This window comes from Anolis carolinensis, chromosome 5, assembly GCF_035594765.1.
Source record: "Anolis carolinensis isolate JA03-04 chromosome 5, rAnoCar3.1.pri, whole genome shotgun sequence".
Lineage (NCBI taxonomy): Eukaryota > Metazoa > Chordata > Lepidosauria > Squamata > Dactyloidae > Anolis > Anolis carolinensis.
Window position 1 is genome coordinate 68,865,890 of NC_085845.1, and position 17,976 is coordinate 68,883,865.

Sequence of the window (17,976 nt, forward strand, 5' to 3'; positions counted from 1 at the left end):
CATTATTTTCCATATCTTAACAGATAATCTTGCTGCTGTGTTCATTTCAAATTTCCAATTTTCATTTCAACTTTTATACTACTACTGTTACATATTAACTCACATTCTATATTGAGCTTGTTATTCATATTAAAATACACATGTTTAATCGCCCCCTTTCAATATAGAATAATTAAAAATCATGTCATAAGATAATTTTTGTTAATTGTAATATCTAACACCCATTTATAAGAACTCTCCATCTTCTTTCAAAATATCAATTAAAGTTGTCCTTTACAAATGTACCAGTACTTAAATCTTACTTGTGGTTTTTCCCTCTACATTTCAGCTATTTTACTAATTGTTACTAGGGTTATGCATTTGTATGGAATTGCTATTTTTTTCGGTATGTTCAATTTGTATGGTCCCATTTTTGTTTTTGGGTGCTCCTTCCGAAAAAGGGCGCCTATACACATTGGCGTTTCAGAAAAATTTAGAAAAAAAATGAATATTTTTGTGCCTGCCAGGGCTGCTTCATGTAATAAAGATCTATACGCCCAAACACATTTACCCACTGAACACAATCGCACTTGCTTTTGAATAGACATGTATAGAATTACTTTCTAATTAATGTCTCTGTAGCTAGTCTTTGAAGTTATAAAAACATAACCACCTACAAATGTTGGCTCAGGGATATAGCATATTTAGATATTCTATTCTCACAAAGGTCAACCTGGATTGTGATTCTAGACATACATCTTCTTATGTTTCCCAGCAACTATTACACAAAAGGATACAGTGAAGGCAAGCTACTATTATCCTGACTGCAACTACTCATAGCCTTAACCTCCATGACCTTCCAAAGATGTCCAAGTTGCGACACACCTTCTGGCAGTGAGTTATACAGTTCAGCTCTGGACTCTATGAAAAAATAATTCAATTTAACTGTTCTGAACCTCCTGCCATTCAGTTTCAATGAATAACCACAGGTTCTCATATAATGAGAGGAGAAACTTCTCTCTTCATGATTCATGATTTTACACACCTCTATCATGCCCCTCCTTCCTTTTTTTTTCTTAAGCTAAACAGCCCCAATCGCATTAACCTCTCCCCATAGGAGTGTCAGCTAGCTCAATTTGCAAATGACTTTCTTGACCCAGAGACAGTTGAAGTCCTCCTGAACATGGATGAGTTGGTCTTCTTTTTGGTCTTACAGACTCCTTTCCTCTTTAGTTCCAGAGAAAAAAGTGCCACTGAAAATGTTTATTTTCAGATAATTGCTCTTTGGGTTCAGTCTTTCATTATCCCTCAGTCAGTAGATAATCATACTAGCAAGAGAATTTTGGGAGTTGACAGTCTAAAAAGTTACTTCTGTACACTCTCAACACTGATGATTAATTTGTTTTATGTGTGTACATGTGTTTCAAATCGCCTGTTGACTTGTGGTGACTACCATGAATTTCATAGGCTTTTCTTAGGCAGCGTATACACAGAGGTGGTCTTAGCAGTTCCTTCCTTTGAAATATTGTATAGCCTACAGGACTTGGTAATCATTGGTGGTCTCCTATCCTAGTACTAATTAAAGCTAATCATGCTTATACTCAAAGATCAGATGAGATCTTCTGCCTTAGGGTATTTAGGGAAAACCATTTAAAGCAAACTAGACTATGGAAGCCACCATCCAAACCACTAGCTCCGGAATTTTACAGTGGAACTGCACTATACTGATATTGCAATAAATACTCATGTTCTTTAGGATTATGATAGTTTATGTATTTAGGCAGCACGAACAGATACTGTCCACATAAGCAAAAATTCTCTAACCAGTTACACCTCACAAATTTTATCTGAGCAGCTGCTACAGTAAAAAGATTTAATTTTAAAAATGGCATGTAAGATCAAGACCCAGAAAATATGTCTAGAACAGTTTCAAAATTACTTGGATTTTTTCTCCCTTATCACTTACCTCATACATACATTTTATTCTTTAATGGAAAAAAATATCTGAAAGGAGTGCAAGGCAGCATGCTATTATAGAAACAGGTGATTGGTTTTGCAATATGTTTCTCCAGAATTGAGATATATATATATATATATATATATATATATATATATATATATATATAATTTGATACATCCCAACAATTAACAAACTTTTGCCATACAAGACTTATTTCAGTATATATTATTCCAAAAGTAAATATCCCTTAAATGACATTTTAAACATTCCATAGATATGTATCACCCACCACCCCCGCCCTCCCCCCATCCCCTTGGAACAGCAATTCTAATTATTGTCATTGCATCAGTTTAACCGTGTGGAAAGCCTGGTTCAAGGTGCTGTATCTGTCGTCTCTGTCTATTTTGTAATTAGCACGGACCATTTCCTGAACCAGTCTTGTTCTTTTTGGCTGTTTGTATATTTTTTTCCTTTGAATGAAAAAGTCATTAATTATATATTCTGATATATAAACCCACCAAGTTTCTAAATCCCATTTTGTATCATCTCTGCATCCTCAAGCTATCGTGGCTTGTATTGCAGCTGTCATATATTTTAGGATCTCTGTCCAATTATTGTTATCTTTACCTTTATTGTGAGGGACATTAATCTGGCTTTATCCCACATTAATTCTTTCTCTATTATTTCTTCCATTACTTTTCTTATTTTACTATAATAATTCTGAATTTTTCAACAGTCCCACCACATATGCGAGAATGAATCTATTCCCTCACAGTTGTGCCAACACTTGTTTGACGTATTTTCTGTTATGTGTGCTAATTGGAGAGGGGTTCTGTACCATTTAGAGATTATTTTCCTTTGGGTTTCTTTGATCTTTATATGTTTAATTTTATGAATATTATCAATCCAAGACCCAATTAATTTCTCAGTAAAATTTTTCTCTTGTTTCCAATTCTCTATAAGGGTTATATTTGTGTTATAAGTTAAGGTAATTAGTTCCTCATACAATAGCCCAGTCATTCCTTTATCTATTTCTACTTTCCTTTTAATTATTCTATCTAGTGGGGTTTCTGCTGCTTCTCTTATTTTCATGGCCTGAGCTTTACTGGACAGGCCTAGCCATGCTATCCAGTTCCCTTGACTACATTTGTCTTTTATTTTATCCCACTTTATTATTTCTCCATTGGGTTCAATGAGGTCCCCTATCCTTTTGATACCATTTTCCTTCAGTGCCCTAATTAGATTCCTGAATGTCTTGTCCTTATTTTCCAATATTTCTAATGGGAAAGGATCAATTTTATTTATTTGTAATTTAATTTGCCATTTTTTCCAGATTAAAAACATTGATAAGCAGGGGCCTACTTTTAAGTTCTTTAAGTCTTTTCTGTCTATTCTCTCTCCCATAGACGTTTTCCTTTGCCAACTATTTGCTTCCTTTACTATTTGCACCCATTTTTTGACCCTTCCAATTCAAATTCTAATAACCTCGCTAACTGACTTAATTCATAGTGATGCTCTTAACGATCCAAAACACAACAATTTATGAAATAGCCAGATCACTTGGATAAAATCAAATGAAAATTTTAAAGGCAACAATAAAATAATCTTTGATGATCTTTCAGATGATGAGTTGATTCATTTATGGACAGATTTTACTAATTTGTTTGTATTTTGTGAAATAGAATTTTGTAGGGAATTGCTACTCCAATATAAATTGTGATGTATACACCAAACAACACAGTAACAGTGAAAACCATCATAGTATAGTGATTTGAGAGTTGGACTATGACAGTGGTTCTCAACCTGTGAGTCCCCAGATGTTTTGGCCTTCAACTCCCAGAAATTCTAACAGCTAGTAAACTGGCTGAGATTCTGGGAGTTGTAGGCCAAAACACCTGGGTACCCACAGATTGAGAACCACTGGACTATGACTTTGGGTTCAAATCCCATGGAAACCAATTGGGTAAACTTGGACAAGTCACACTCTTTCATCCTCAGATTTTTTTTTCATGTCAGGCGCAACTGGAGTTGCTTCTGGAGTGAGAGAATTGGCCGTCTGCAAGGACGTTGCCCAGGGGATGCCCGGATGTTTTGATGTTTTACCATCCTTGTGGGAGGCTTCTCTCATGTCCCCGCATGGAGCTGGAGCTGATAGAGGGAGCTCATCCGCACTCTCCCCAGGTGGGATTCGAACCTGGCAGCCTTCAGGTCAGCAACCCAACCTTCAAGTCACAAGGCTTTTATCCCCCTAGGCCACCGGAGGCTCCCATCCTCAGATGAAGGCAAAGACAAAGCCCCTCTGAACAAATTTTGCCTGTGATAGGTTTGCATTAGGACTGCCATAGGTTAGAAATGACTTGAAAGCACACAGCAGCAACTACATTAAAAATGCATCAAATCCACTATTTTACATACTCTGATTTATGTAGTGACATTTAAACATCAGTTTAATATCTTTAGAATTTCTTTCAGTGCAGGTAGACATTATCTGTTAATTTTAAAAGTCCAATATACTGATGTATTTCCAACCTATTGAAAATCACTTATGCATTTTCAACTCACAGAATTCAGTGGGGTATATGTTTTCCTTTAGTCTCCCATATGCCTAAAAAGATAATTACTAGTTAGCTAAAATAATTTCATGTAGTAAACATTTTCACAACTGACAGGAGTTAAATTGATTCTTACATTATTTAAGTATACATGAACTTTGATGTAGCTGAAGAAAGGTTTTAATTTTAAATTTAAAAAATCTTACCCTTTTGTGGGTATACAGGTTGTTTTTTTAATGAGCATGAGTCACGAGTTGATTATTGAAACCCATAATGCAATTTAACATTCCTGAAATTAGAATTCCAACTCTACATGCAAATAAAGATATCCACAAGAAAGTAGCTGGCATAATAGGTTATGGCATTCTTGTGGGAGAAGATCTCTGAAACAATGTTGGTTGTATTCAAAGGCTTTGTCATTTTTAAGTGCCTTTGAAATAAAAAGCACGCACTCATCTAGACTGGTGCTTGATTACATAACCTTAATAAAATATAAGGGGCTGCTTCATTAATCAGTAACACACTTGGCACTGTATACAGATTACAAATGGCATTTCCTCTCATAAGGCTGAGAACGAAGTAGAGCCAAGAAAATCCTATGGGCCCCCCTGTCCTTGAAAGCACCCTACAATGCCAAGTTAGTTTGAATGGAATCCCCCAAAGAACAACTTATCCAAACAGAGTTGATTCCCTCAAGATATTTTATTTAAAGATGAGAAACAACGGCTCTCTCAAGAATTCAGTTGTTTCTTTTTTAAAAGAAATGATTAAATGTGCTGGTTGCTTAAAAGTTTGAATTGGATGTTTATAGACCAAGCCATGCCAATGGTTGTAACTAGGGTTGTCATATCTCAGGACGCTGCCTATATACTTTATAGGTCATTTTCAGGTGGGGGGGTGGGGGGTGCTCGGGTGCAATTTTTCCAGTTTTGGCAGATTAACCTCCAGGCAAATGGAAAGTGTTGACTTAAATTTTCCTAGTTAGCTAATAGAGGAAGAGATTACTACAATTTATAAGGATAAATGTGTGGCTGCAACTTTCAAAGACTTCCACAGGATGGGACCTAACATATTGAGTTTCCTCCTTTCTTTCCAACATTTTGATGTCAGGGCTCACCCTCTGCTCTACAGCCACATTCTGGTTGAATGGCTATATTAAGGACCTCTTCACATTGGCTCAAATTCAGTACTGGTCATAGATTTTGGGTAACTTTGCCATGGAGCCCAACAGTTCCCATCACACTCCATAGACATACTTCCGGGGATGTTCAGTAGCCAAACATCTGTCACCACTAAAAAATAGTCGGTGGTAAAAGACAAGAAGCATCTCTTCTTTCCATATAAATCAATATTTATTGTATCAAAAGTGAACCGATGGAACAAGTTGTAATGTAATTGAAAACACAAAGTTTAAAAAACTTGGCATTATACTAAATGTCCTTTGACCAGAAGCTGGCCACTTGGAGTGCCTCTGGTGTTGTGATAAGAAGGTCCTCCATTGTAGCAGGGCTCAGACTGCATAATACAAATCAATGTGAACAGCTGACCTCTTCACATTTCCCCCATGTGATGAGGTGGGTGGAAGTCAGGATAGTGTAGGGCATGTTCTCTGGACAGGCATTGCCAGGATCCATGACAATTCTGGCAGCACATGTGAGGAGGTCGTAAAAATTCTTCATTACATCTTCCAAAGTATTAGGCCCGATTCTATTGACCTTTTCCCCTGATATCATCTTCATCTGGAAACAGCTCCTATAATTAAGAGTCCTGACCTAATTTCTAAATAGAAAAGAAATCTTCTCTGGCAGTGTGTTTGTGTGTGCAAAGGTGTATGTTTTAATGACAACTGTGAACACTTGCACAGAACAACTGCAACTTCTATTTAATGCAGCAAAATCATAACATGGACTCATTATACTATAGCTAAGTAGTGTGAAAGGGCCTTTGGTATACCATATTGTATTATGACAGTGCCACACTTGGCTTGATTGAATTATAGATTATAAATTGTGCAAAGCGACAACAAAATAAACAAGTTATAGAATGTGCTGAAAAAAAGGCTGTTTCTCATTTCTAAAAGGACATACCAACTCTATTTATAACCATGGCAGAAAGTTGCTGAATTTTGGAACATGCGGTCCTAAGTTCAATGGAACTGCCAAACTGGAAGAAATAATTTCTTAGAAAACAACATTGCATAGCCTCCACCATTTCTGCAATGAAACCTAGAGCACATATACCTGAGCAAGATTAGAGTATGGTCCAGATGGTGAAAGTTACTACTGAAAAGAGCACATAAACTCAGGACCTTATCCCATGCATTCTGGGCTCCATTTCCATGTGCTTCAGAAATAGAATCTGATGGAGGCCATCACGTGACAGAGGGCATTTCTGATGGGATTCCACAGTACATGGAAATGAAGCCCAGAATGTGTTTTCAGGAACTGGATGCTGTCCAATACCAAATGGCTTAAGATGGTGAAAGATGGAGGAAAGACGGAGAAAAAACATGGGATGGTTGGTTATCCCAGAAGACAGACCTTGACAGTAGGGAACAAAGTAAGACTATTCCCTCCATCTTTCCAGCTTTTTCCCACTTTCCCACTGTTCATGAGGTCCTAAGAGAGGCTACAGCAGTTTGGATCTGCTGGAGCTTATTGGGAAGATCAAGATCCTCCTCTCCTTTCTTCCTATGGGATTAATGGAGTGCAAATCATTTTCACATTTCAAACTCAGTTGGCAGCATTGGAAGTAAGGTGAGAAGTGAGAGGAGGAAAGAGAAAAAAAGGGGAATTTCAAAAATAGCTGGAAAAGTGTGACAGAAGATTACTTGGGACTGTTCTTGAAGCCTTGGCATGAATAGGGGCATTCTTTGACACAGAGAACTCTCACCAGAAAGCCAATGTCTTCTGAATGCTATCAGAGACAATAGATACTGAAGGAGTCTATTGAACTAGGAAAAACTAATCCTGGTGAAGATTAAGCTTAAGCCATGTTTCGATCTGTAAGAACGTTTGGTGTGTTTTCTGAGCTTGTTGCTCATTGAACCACATTTAAGCTTATCTGTATGAATTTCCAGTCATTCTTAAGGATTTTATGGATGAAGGTTGCCACCAAAACTAGACAGCTACAGCAATGTAGACTATGATAATAAAAACATGCCAAGATGAGGGTAGGTTAGTAAGAGATCAGGTTAGTAAGAGATCAGTCAAGATGACAATCAAAGGAGAGAATAACTATAGAAAAAAGAGGGTGTAGGAAAAGATGCATCATGCTATGATCTAAATAAGACATAATATGTAAACTGTATTAAAATGTGTTAAGAACATAATACAACTATTACATAGTTGAAATAGCAAATTTGTTAGAAAATATGAAATGGTAAAGAATAAGTTTTTAAAATGATGAAATGTATGAAACCACTTTCAACCACTTCTGGATCCTTATTATGGCCTAGAAAATTGCTATTCTTAAAGCTCTGTGCACTGGGAACATCCTGAAACAAGCATTTACTTTGTGTACATTGCCCATAGCTCTGGTACCAACTTGTCTGAGAGAGACATCTCACTCACTGTAATTGCATCCTTGCCTTTCCCCTCCTATCTTTTCTGTTTTTTTAAAAGCAAGCAGAACGTTATCAATCCTGATGTAGAATATGCAGGCTGTACATTTGAGAGTGTTAAAGATGAATATTGCAACCAATGACCTGTACAAGAATCCTGTCATTTTAATGGGGCAGAATCAGGACTTTAAATGCAACTAGATCAAGGTGAATATATTGGGTTTCATCACCATGCATAGATGCTCATTTCAGCAAACAAGGGTGAATTTATTGCCCAAATTCCAGAGCTCAATATGAATTGACATAGCTATATGGAATGACAGATTGGTTTTGATCCCCAAAGCCATCAAGCACTTTATCAAGACTAATAGTATGATTTCACCAGTCTCATGTGACAAATACTTGGTAGGGGTGAGTCCTCCATTCTGAATTTCATTGTGGATGATTTGTACTGTACCTTATGAAAAATGACATGACTGTAGATAGACCAAGATTAGTTTGCTTCCGCAGCCTCCTCCCCGTCCCCTTTCCTTTTTGGTTCCTCAGGTCTATACAATTTCCTTTTGCCTTGAGGGTTGAATGACAAACTAGGTGATCTTTTTCTGTTATTTTTTTAAAAAATGTGTGTGCGATGCATTGTTTATGATGCTTTCATGATACTTAGAAGGCTGTAAAGTATGAGCTATGTGGAACATTTATGGCAAAGGAGAGCTTTTAGAAGGTCCTCAATTATAAATTAGAGAAGAGTAGTAAAGTTCATGTTGACCTAGACTTTTTACTAACATCTTTGGCACCGACTTCATTTTTAATGTTTACCAGTGGTAAGAGCAAATAGTAAAAATAGTTTTTTAATGACTTCTTCTGTGAATATATTGCCAAGAAGAAGCTACTTTTCACCTGACCATATTATGGAACGTGATTATGATGTGTCAAATGATGTTTTTAAAAGTCGACATTTTATGGCCAACTTAGTAGCAAAGTTTAAATTAAAATATCATAGGTTATCTACAATTTTAAACGTGTTTACTAATTTTAAACTAGTTTCTTGATAAAAAGTTATCTTGAATTTCATGGCGCTTAGTTCTGTGTAAGCATGCATAGGAATGCAGTCTTAATGTGGTTCAGCACTTGGAGGATTTTACTGAGCTGTATCTTATTCACTGGGCAGGGAAATTTGCTTTTGTTCATTTTGGGAAAAATATGCTATCTGATGAAAAGGGAAATAACAGAGTAGGGATAACATGGATCATAGCCAAGTAACCATGAATGGGGAGCCAATTCGAGTGCACCATGCATGGTGATTATTAAACAGTGCTTGGGGATTAGCGTTTGGTTTCACTGAATTGCAGTTCAATGGAAACTAACTTATGGTTTGCTGACAAAGTATGGCTTCAAAGTGCAAGCCTTTGATGTATTCTCAAGGGATTCTAGGCTGAACCGAGCTGTTACTATTTTTACAATATATTTTCTGACAGCATTCGTGTGCATTTTTTAACATGGGGTGATTAATACATGCATGCATAATGCATGCATTTTTATGTGTGACTGTAGTTGGTGAATGCTTGTGATGAAAAGTGCCTCTGTCTTCACTTTAACAATATGGAAATTAAAAAAAATGAATGGTAACTCATATACCTTAAACTAGATTGCCTATGATTTCCTGGATTAAGGTTTTAATCACAGAATTACTATCATAGTGGATTTTTTTTACTGTTGTCATCTAGTGAAGCTTTATATTTTTAGATTAATTATCTAAGCTTTCAGCATGAAACTGGATAAAATCATTGAAATTTTCATATGACACAAAGCATATTTAATTTTGAGATGAAACATACTTGTGTTACAGGAAGCAGTATGTTATCTCCTCTGTGTGAAGGAAGGAGAAATGCCTTTTCCAAGATAGCATCTGCCATCCACAGTTTTTTCTGGCAGAAGCACTGAAATATATAAAAGATATTGTTTGTAAAAATTCATAAATTCCCCAAAAATTAGTTGGTGAGTGTAATGTTGTCAAATTTGGTGAGCGAACAGAGGAAAATATGTGGTACAATTATAGCAAGTTTCATCATAATAGCTCTAAAAACAAGGAAGATATGAGCCCCTGAAGTTTCCCCACTTGCTCAATTACTTAACGAAAAAGTAATGAAACTTCATTACCCTTGTTACAGTAACAACATTTTTACTAACTATAATTGAGAAGAAACCAGTTCAAATGCATGATAAACGGAAAAGTATAGATTTATACATCCACCCCTCCCTGTGACTTTATACACTACCCTCTTAGGGTCACCATAATTTCTGAATTATGGAGACCCTAAGGCAGTGGTTCTCAACCTGGGGTCTCCAGATGTTTTTGGCCTACAAATCCCAGAAATCCTAGCTAGTTCACCAGCTGATGCAAAATACAGGTCATAATTGATGCCTCAGGAAAAAAAGGGGCAGAAAAAGTTACCCAGGGAATGTTGTGGTAATCTCTGAGTGGTTAGACTCAATTTAACCCTCTCTGGGGGAGATTCCACCAAAATCAGCAGAGTAGCAAAAGCAAAGCTTTCAAATGCAACAGTTACTTACACTGGCGAGCAAGAGAAGCCTTTTAGGATTGCAATGGACTGCAGAGTCTCAATAAAAGTTCAAAAAGTATTTATTTAGGTAAAAAGAACTCCATTGTAGATAGAAAGGCTTGGGAGCTGTCTAGATTACTATAGACTGGTTTCTAAGGAAAAATAAGTAAGGAAAAATAACAAACATCTACATAGTTACATCTTGCCAGGAGAGATGGCAGGATGCTGCTTGTTAGCTTGAAGAACAAAGGAGGAAGAGAGAACCAAAATGGTTCCGACCGCATGGTCCAGTTTATTGGGGCCATAAAAGACATTCTGACCAATGGGAAGTTAGTGTCCCTAAAGATTCACATTTCTACTAACTTCAAAGTAAGGGATGTGACATAAACAGGATAGAGTGAAACACAGTAAAGCCTGTCTAGGCATGCTTTGGAAACAGGGAAAGGATTCCCTCAATCTAACTCTATCATCTATCTAACTACATTTGGACTTGAGTAGTCCAGGATGATTTCCCAACAGGGAATTAATTTATTTATCGGACCAGAAGCAAATTGAGAATACAGTTACTGCTTTGTAGTAAGTGGTCTGTGGTTTGCTCTTCTCCATACACGCATGTTGTAGACTCCACTTTGTAGTCCCATTTGTTAAGATTGGCTCTGCATGTCATGATGCCAGCGCGCAGTCTGTTCATTGCCTTCCATGTTGCCCAGTCTTCTGGGGGAGTTCCTCATCTGCTATCAGCCACTGATTGAGGTTTTGGGTTTTAGTCTTCCACTTATGGACTCTCGCTTACTGAGGTGTTCCTGTGAGTATCTCTGTAGATCTTTAGGAAGCTATTTCTTGATTTAGGGCGTTGGCTTGCTGGCTGATATCTGAACAATGAATGGGCAGGAGATGTCAATGCCTTTGTCTTTTCATTATAGGTTGCTACTTCCCAATGGATGTCAGGTGGTGCAATACTAGCTAAACACAGGGGCATAGACATCCTGTGATAAGAGCCATTAAGAGACACATCCACTGTTTTAATGTGGTGATATGTATTCCACACTGGGCATGCATATTCACCTGCAGAGTAGCAAAGCATAAGTAGCAAAAATATCCAGGGGATGTAAACATAGGCAACGTAAAAGTTCTGGGAGTGATACCCCTCTCTCTGTAATCTTAGACATCTGGGCGCTGAAGGAATTGTTTATGGGGGGAATGAATATTCTTATTGGAGATAATAATAATAATAATAATAATAATAATAATAATAATAATAATAATAATAATACATCACACAGTCCTAGACACTTGGGAAGTGTTCGACTTGTGATTTTGTGAAACAAAATCCAGCATAAACTATCTTGTTTGCTGTGTCATACAATGTCGTTGTGTCAATAATAATAAGAAGTTTATTTGTATCCCACCACTATCTCCCCGGAGGGGATTCGGGGCGGTTCATAGAAATATCAAATACAAAACATAACAATATACAATACATCAAGAAACAATAAAATGCACCAATTGTAATATTTGCACATTAACAAAAAACACACACTTATTAAAAACATAGAATTTAAAAACAGTGAGGTTGTAATAGTAGATTAGCAAAATTCACATTATAAGTTGTAAACTCAAAACATAGATAAAGTGCTACAGATTCGTTTGAGGTCAATTTGGGATGAGAGAAGCCCTGAGGTAATGTCAGATAACCAGGAGAAGTGTGACCAATGCAGGAAAAGTTGAGGAATATAGTTATGATTATGATGGGGATGGGCGATCTTAACCAAAGGCCTGGGTGAAAAGCCAGGTTTTTAGGCTCTTCTGAAATGCCATCAGGGTGGGAGCTTACCTGATCTCCCTAGGGAGTGAGTTCCAGAGCCGGGGGGCCACTACAGAGAAGGCCCTCTCTCTCGTCCCCACCAACCACGCTTGTGACAGTGGTGGAAGCGAGAGGAGGGCTTCCCCCGATGAATGAAGAGATCGCGCAGGTTCATAGGGGGAGAGACGATCACAAAGGGTCCCAAACCGTTCAGGGCTTTGTAGGTAATCTGCACTTTGAATTGGGTTGGGAAAATGAACGGCAGCCAATGGAGCTACTTAAACAGGAGGGTTGACCACTCCCTATATTGGGCTCCAGTTAGAAACAAGGCTGCCAAACGTTGGACTAATTGAAGTTTCCGGGCCGTCTTCAAAGCCAGCCCCACATAGAGCGCATTGCAATAGTCCAATCTAGAGGTAACTAAGGTGTGGACCACCGTGACCAAGTCATACTTCACGAGGTATGGTAGCAGCTGGCACACAAGTTTTAATTGTACAAAGGCCCTCCCGGCCACCACCAATACCTGAGCATCAAGCGTCAATGATGAGTCCAGAAAGACCCCCAAGCTGCGGACCTGCGCCTTCAGTGGGAATGCGACCCCGTCAAGCACAGGTTGCCACCCAATACCCCGATCAGACATACCTGACCTGGAGGACCTCTGTCTTGTCAGGATTAAGTTTCATCTTATTCACCCTAATCCAGCCCATCACAGCCCGCCAAGCACTGGTCCAGTATCCAAGGGGCTTCCTTGGATTTCAGTAAAAATGAATAGTAGAGTTGGGTGTCATCTGCATAGAGATGGCACCTCACTCCAAAACTCCGGATGACCTCTCCCAGCGGTTTCATGTAGATGTTAAAAAGCATGGGGGACAGAATGGAACCTTGCAGGACCCCACAGGTCAATGGCTAGAGGTCCGAGCAGGTGTCCCCCAGCTTCACCAACTGGGAACGGCCCTCCAGGAAAGACTGGAGCCACTGCAAAGCAATACCCCGAAGGCCCATCCCAGAGAGCCAACCCAGAAGGATACCATGGTCGATAGTATCGAAAACCGCTGAGATGTCCAAGAGAACCAGCAGGGTCACACTCCCCCTGTCCAGTTCCCTGTGGAGGTCATCCACCAAGGCGATCAAAGCCGTCTCAGTACTATGACCAGGTCTAAAGCCGGTCAAGCTGGTTTATGCCCATAGACAGTGGGTGCTGTATGCCCCTTCTGGCACATGTACCATACGTTTGCCACCACTGACCTAGGGGCTGGTAGGAAATGTAACATTGCCTTCCATAGCTGCATTATTTTCTATAATTTTTGGGAGGGCCTAGTTTTTTTACATGTGCTCTACAAGCCACATTTTCCCCGTCAAATTTAGTCAAATTTCCTGAAAACTGAAGCACTTTTAATTTCTACTAACTCCACACTCCTACCCTATTTTCTGCAAATATTGTGATCCAAAAATGCCAGAAGTATTCATAAGCATCAAAGCTTCATTCTTGTTCCAATATTCTGAACTGCTGAGTATAAATATAAAGGAAAAGAACTGTTTAATTTCAGAGTATTATAATCATTCCAATTTTATACACGTTTACCTTGTAGTAAGTCCCATTGAATGCAACAGAGTTTACTTCTGACTAGGTATGCACTATGAGTAGAAGATATCATTGTTGTTGATGTTATTTTGCTAAAGATAAATGCTGTTTTTTGCACTCTCTAACTACAATATACAATTTTTGTTATTCAAATTACTAAAGTATAAGTCAGCTGTTTCTATAAAACTTTTATCTTTTACTCAGCAAAGGAGATGCTATAGACACTGTTAACAAGGACCTGGTGACATTCATCTAGTTAATTACCGAAGAAAGTGAATGGATTTTGTCTTTGATTTCAAATCCTGAAAGAAACTCTACCCTCTCATGGTAGAGTTTCATTTGGCTGTAAAATTCAGTAGCACAGAACTGCAGGAAATACAGTTATTGAAACACCCCAAACCCATCATCATCAGAGCCTGTCTGTAGCCAAACAAAAGAGTTGTTCAGTGCTGCAAAAAATCTGGCTGATCATTTAAGGTCTTTCAAGGTTAGACTTGGTGGCAAAAGCAGCCTGGAAAAAGGAAGCATTTTCCTGAGTACAGTGCAGAATCCAAAAAATTGAAAGGTCCACTAATTCTCAAAAGGGTAGTCATATAGATGACCTTGAAATATGATCTGTGATACAAATTGAAGACTGAAATCTGCTAACAATGGCATTTATTAATTTATTTTATAATGTCATTGCCAGTGGCAATACTCTGACTTTGTCTTCCTGCAGCTGTGCAGTTCAAACAAATGTTTTCACCGCAAGTTGTCCTACAGTGCCCTGGGGAAAGTAAATGGTTTTACCATAAAGCAAGCATCAGGTTTCAGAGGGGGTGCCATTTTCTTGCTTTTTCCTTTTTCTCATTTTTTCTTTCTTTCTTGTTCATTTTATCTTTCAAAAATGAGTAGGAAACCAAAGACTACTTTTCCTTTTGCTTCAAGTAGGGGAAAACCAGATTTTTTTAAAAAAAATAAATAAATCATCTTATTGTCAAAATGTCTATTAGGGTGCATTTACACTGTTGAATAAATGCTGTTTTGCTTTACTGTACCTGCCTTACAATGCAATTCTGGATTTATAATTTGGTGAGATGCCTGCATTCTTTAGCAGAGAAAGCTTAAGACCTTGTAAAACTACAACTATCACAATTCCATTGATTCATGGCAGTTAAATTGATGTCAGGCTGCCTTAATTCTGCAGTTTAGATATACTCTAAATAAGCCCTGGTGGTGCAGAGGAATAAACCCTTGTGCTGGCAGGACTGATGACTTGAAGGTTAGGTTGCGGACCTGAAGGTTGCGGGTTCAAATCCAACTCAGGGAGAGTGCTAATGAGCTCCCTTTATCAGCACCAGGTCCATGCAGGGACATGAGAGAAGCCTCCCACAAGGATGGTAAAAACATTAAAAAAACATTTGGGCGTCCCCTGGGTAACGTCCTTGCAGACGGCCAACTCTCTCACACCAGAAGTGACCTGCAGTTTCTCAAGTCGCTCCTGAGACGAAAAAAGCATAACATTCATAGAACCAAAAGGTATGGAGAAATGACAGTTTTAACTCAGTGCCCCTTGAACTATTTGGTGTGGGGGTTAGCAATCAGACCCTCCTTCCAAATGTATAAGGGTCAATCTTTCTTGGAAACGCTCCAGAGATCAGCCCATAGATCAGCAGCACTGGTTTAGGTGACAGGGCATGATGATGAGGATGATGATTTATACCCCGCTTTTTCTCCCACAAAGGAGACTTACCATTATGGTAACCCTAAACAATAACAACAATAACAGCAGCAGCAACAACAACAACAGAATTAACTTGTAACTCCAATGGTCCTTACCACAAAGTAAGTGCCTTAGCAGTCAATGCTTAAGTGTTCATTCTGCTTGAGCTCTTGCCAGCCATTCCTTTCTTTTGGACAGTAGAGCTGAAGGTGCCATCCAGGCTGTCCTGCGCCCCAGATCCTTTATCTTCCTACTTTTTCAGCTGCTTTTTATATGTTCCAGTTTTTCACTCCTCCTCTCATATTCCCCTTTGTCCTCAGCTTCCTTCAATTTCTGCTATCTGTGCACAACAGTGAAAAAATAGAACTCATCAGCCAGAAAGAGAAGAGGGTACAGTAGGCAGGCACAGACAAAAGAAAACTGACTCTCTTGCTTACATATTCTTCCTCATAAGTATGTTGCCATCTTGACCATGCTTTGATGTTTTTACCTGCAAAATGTTGGAAGGCGTAAGGATGTGGGGCATTGACTATTCAACCTCTAATGTAAGTGTCATCTTTCTTTTCTACTTGCCTTGTGTAAGTATGGTTTTGTTAAATAGTTTGGTATAACTATTTACACCAATGAAGGACCCATCCAGACATCTCCAAAATGTGGTATCTGTTTCAGTTTTTGCTGGAGATGTCAAAATGAATTAATTCAGAATAAACCAAGATTTCCTTGGTTTATTTCTATTTTAAAATTTTTATTTACAATGAAGCAGGTTATTTTAACCCATTTTTGCACGTGTTTTAGTTGTGTGTGGAAGCATCCTTAATTTTGTGGTTTCGCTGAATATGATTGAAACATGTGAAAACTTGTACACTTGTATTGCTACTAAAAGGCTGGGTTTCCATGTGTGTGAGCTTAGGCTTATTTATATAATTAATTGACCATATGACATTTGTAAGAAGAGAGATATTCATAGAAATAGCAAGTTCTAGCATGATTTTAAAAAACCTGTCAGAATCAAATTTATACAGTTAACAGTTTACTAACATCTTTGCAAAACTATGTGTAAGACATTGCAATTTTCTGGGAGGTTTTAATGGTTTAATCTATCATACATATTGGATAGTTCTACTTCCTTGAGGCTCAAACTGAATCCACACCAGCAAAATAATTCATTCTAACTGCAATCACTTTTGTGTACACACGGCTTTTCCCTTTTTACTCCACTGGCTCCAGACGGGAAAAAGGCTTTTAAAAATGTATACCTTTTTTGTTTAATCAGGATCAGGTTGAACTGCAGGATGGTGTGATTGAAGGGCAGAACAGTTGGGTGTGTGGTTACCTATATCTAGGTACTGCAAACATGGTATCACAATTCTTTACAAGATCAATATATGTATGCAGATATTCAAATATTCAAATAAACCAGTGTTACAGGGCCTATTTAATGATGTATGAATGTATGGGAGAGAAATTGGAAAATTAATGGCAGGAAAGTTCCAAAAGGAATGTACTAAATTATCCACATCTGGCAAGCATAGTGTCAACTTTTTTCTTTTTTAGGTCAGGGTGTGTATGCATGCAGATAAGAGAATACACTAAATGCCAGCAACAAATAAACATTGACACCATGCTTTCCAGCTTGAAGGCACCACAACCACAACCAAACCTTTACAACACTCTGACAAACCCCTATCTAGATTTGCCTTGCTGTTCCAAGCTTTATGCTCCTGTCACTCATCTTGCCCTTTATCATCAAGATCCTTCCTTAGAGGAAGGCCTTTGGTAACTGCTAGAGTTTTGTTCCAGGATTAATCCCCTAATGCCGATGGCCATTACATATAAGGATGTAATAAAATGATGTTCCTTGTAGAACAGTGGTTCTTAACCTGTGGGTCCCCAGGTGCTTTGGCCTGCAACTCCCAGAATTCCCAGCCAGTTTACTAGCTGTTAGGATTTCTTGGAGTTGAAGGCCAAAACATCTGGGGACCCACAGGTTGAGAACCACTGTTGTAGAAAGCCATGGTTCAAATTTGCAAATATTACTATGGATATTTTGGCTGGAGAATTCTGAAATTTGGAGTTCGAAAGCATAACTTTTCCAAGCTCTGCACTGAAATACTAATATTTCACCATTGACAATGTATTATAATATAAATAGAATGCCAGCATTCTTTTAATAAGTTAAACAATGTCTGCCTTGGTCCTTTTTTATTTTTCTATTCCATATAAGGACTTGGGATTGGGAAAGCAAACTTTGCATTCCTGTCATGAGAGCATTTA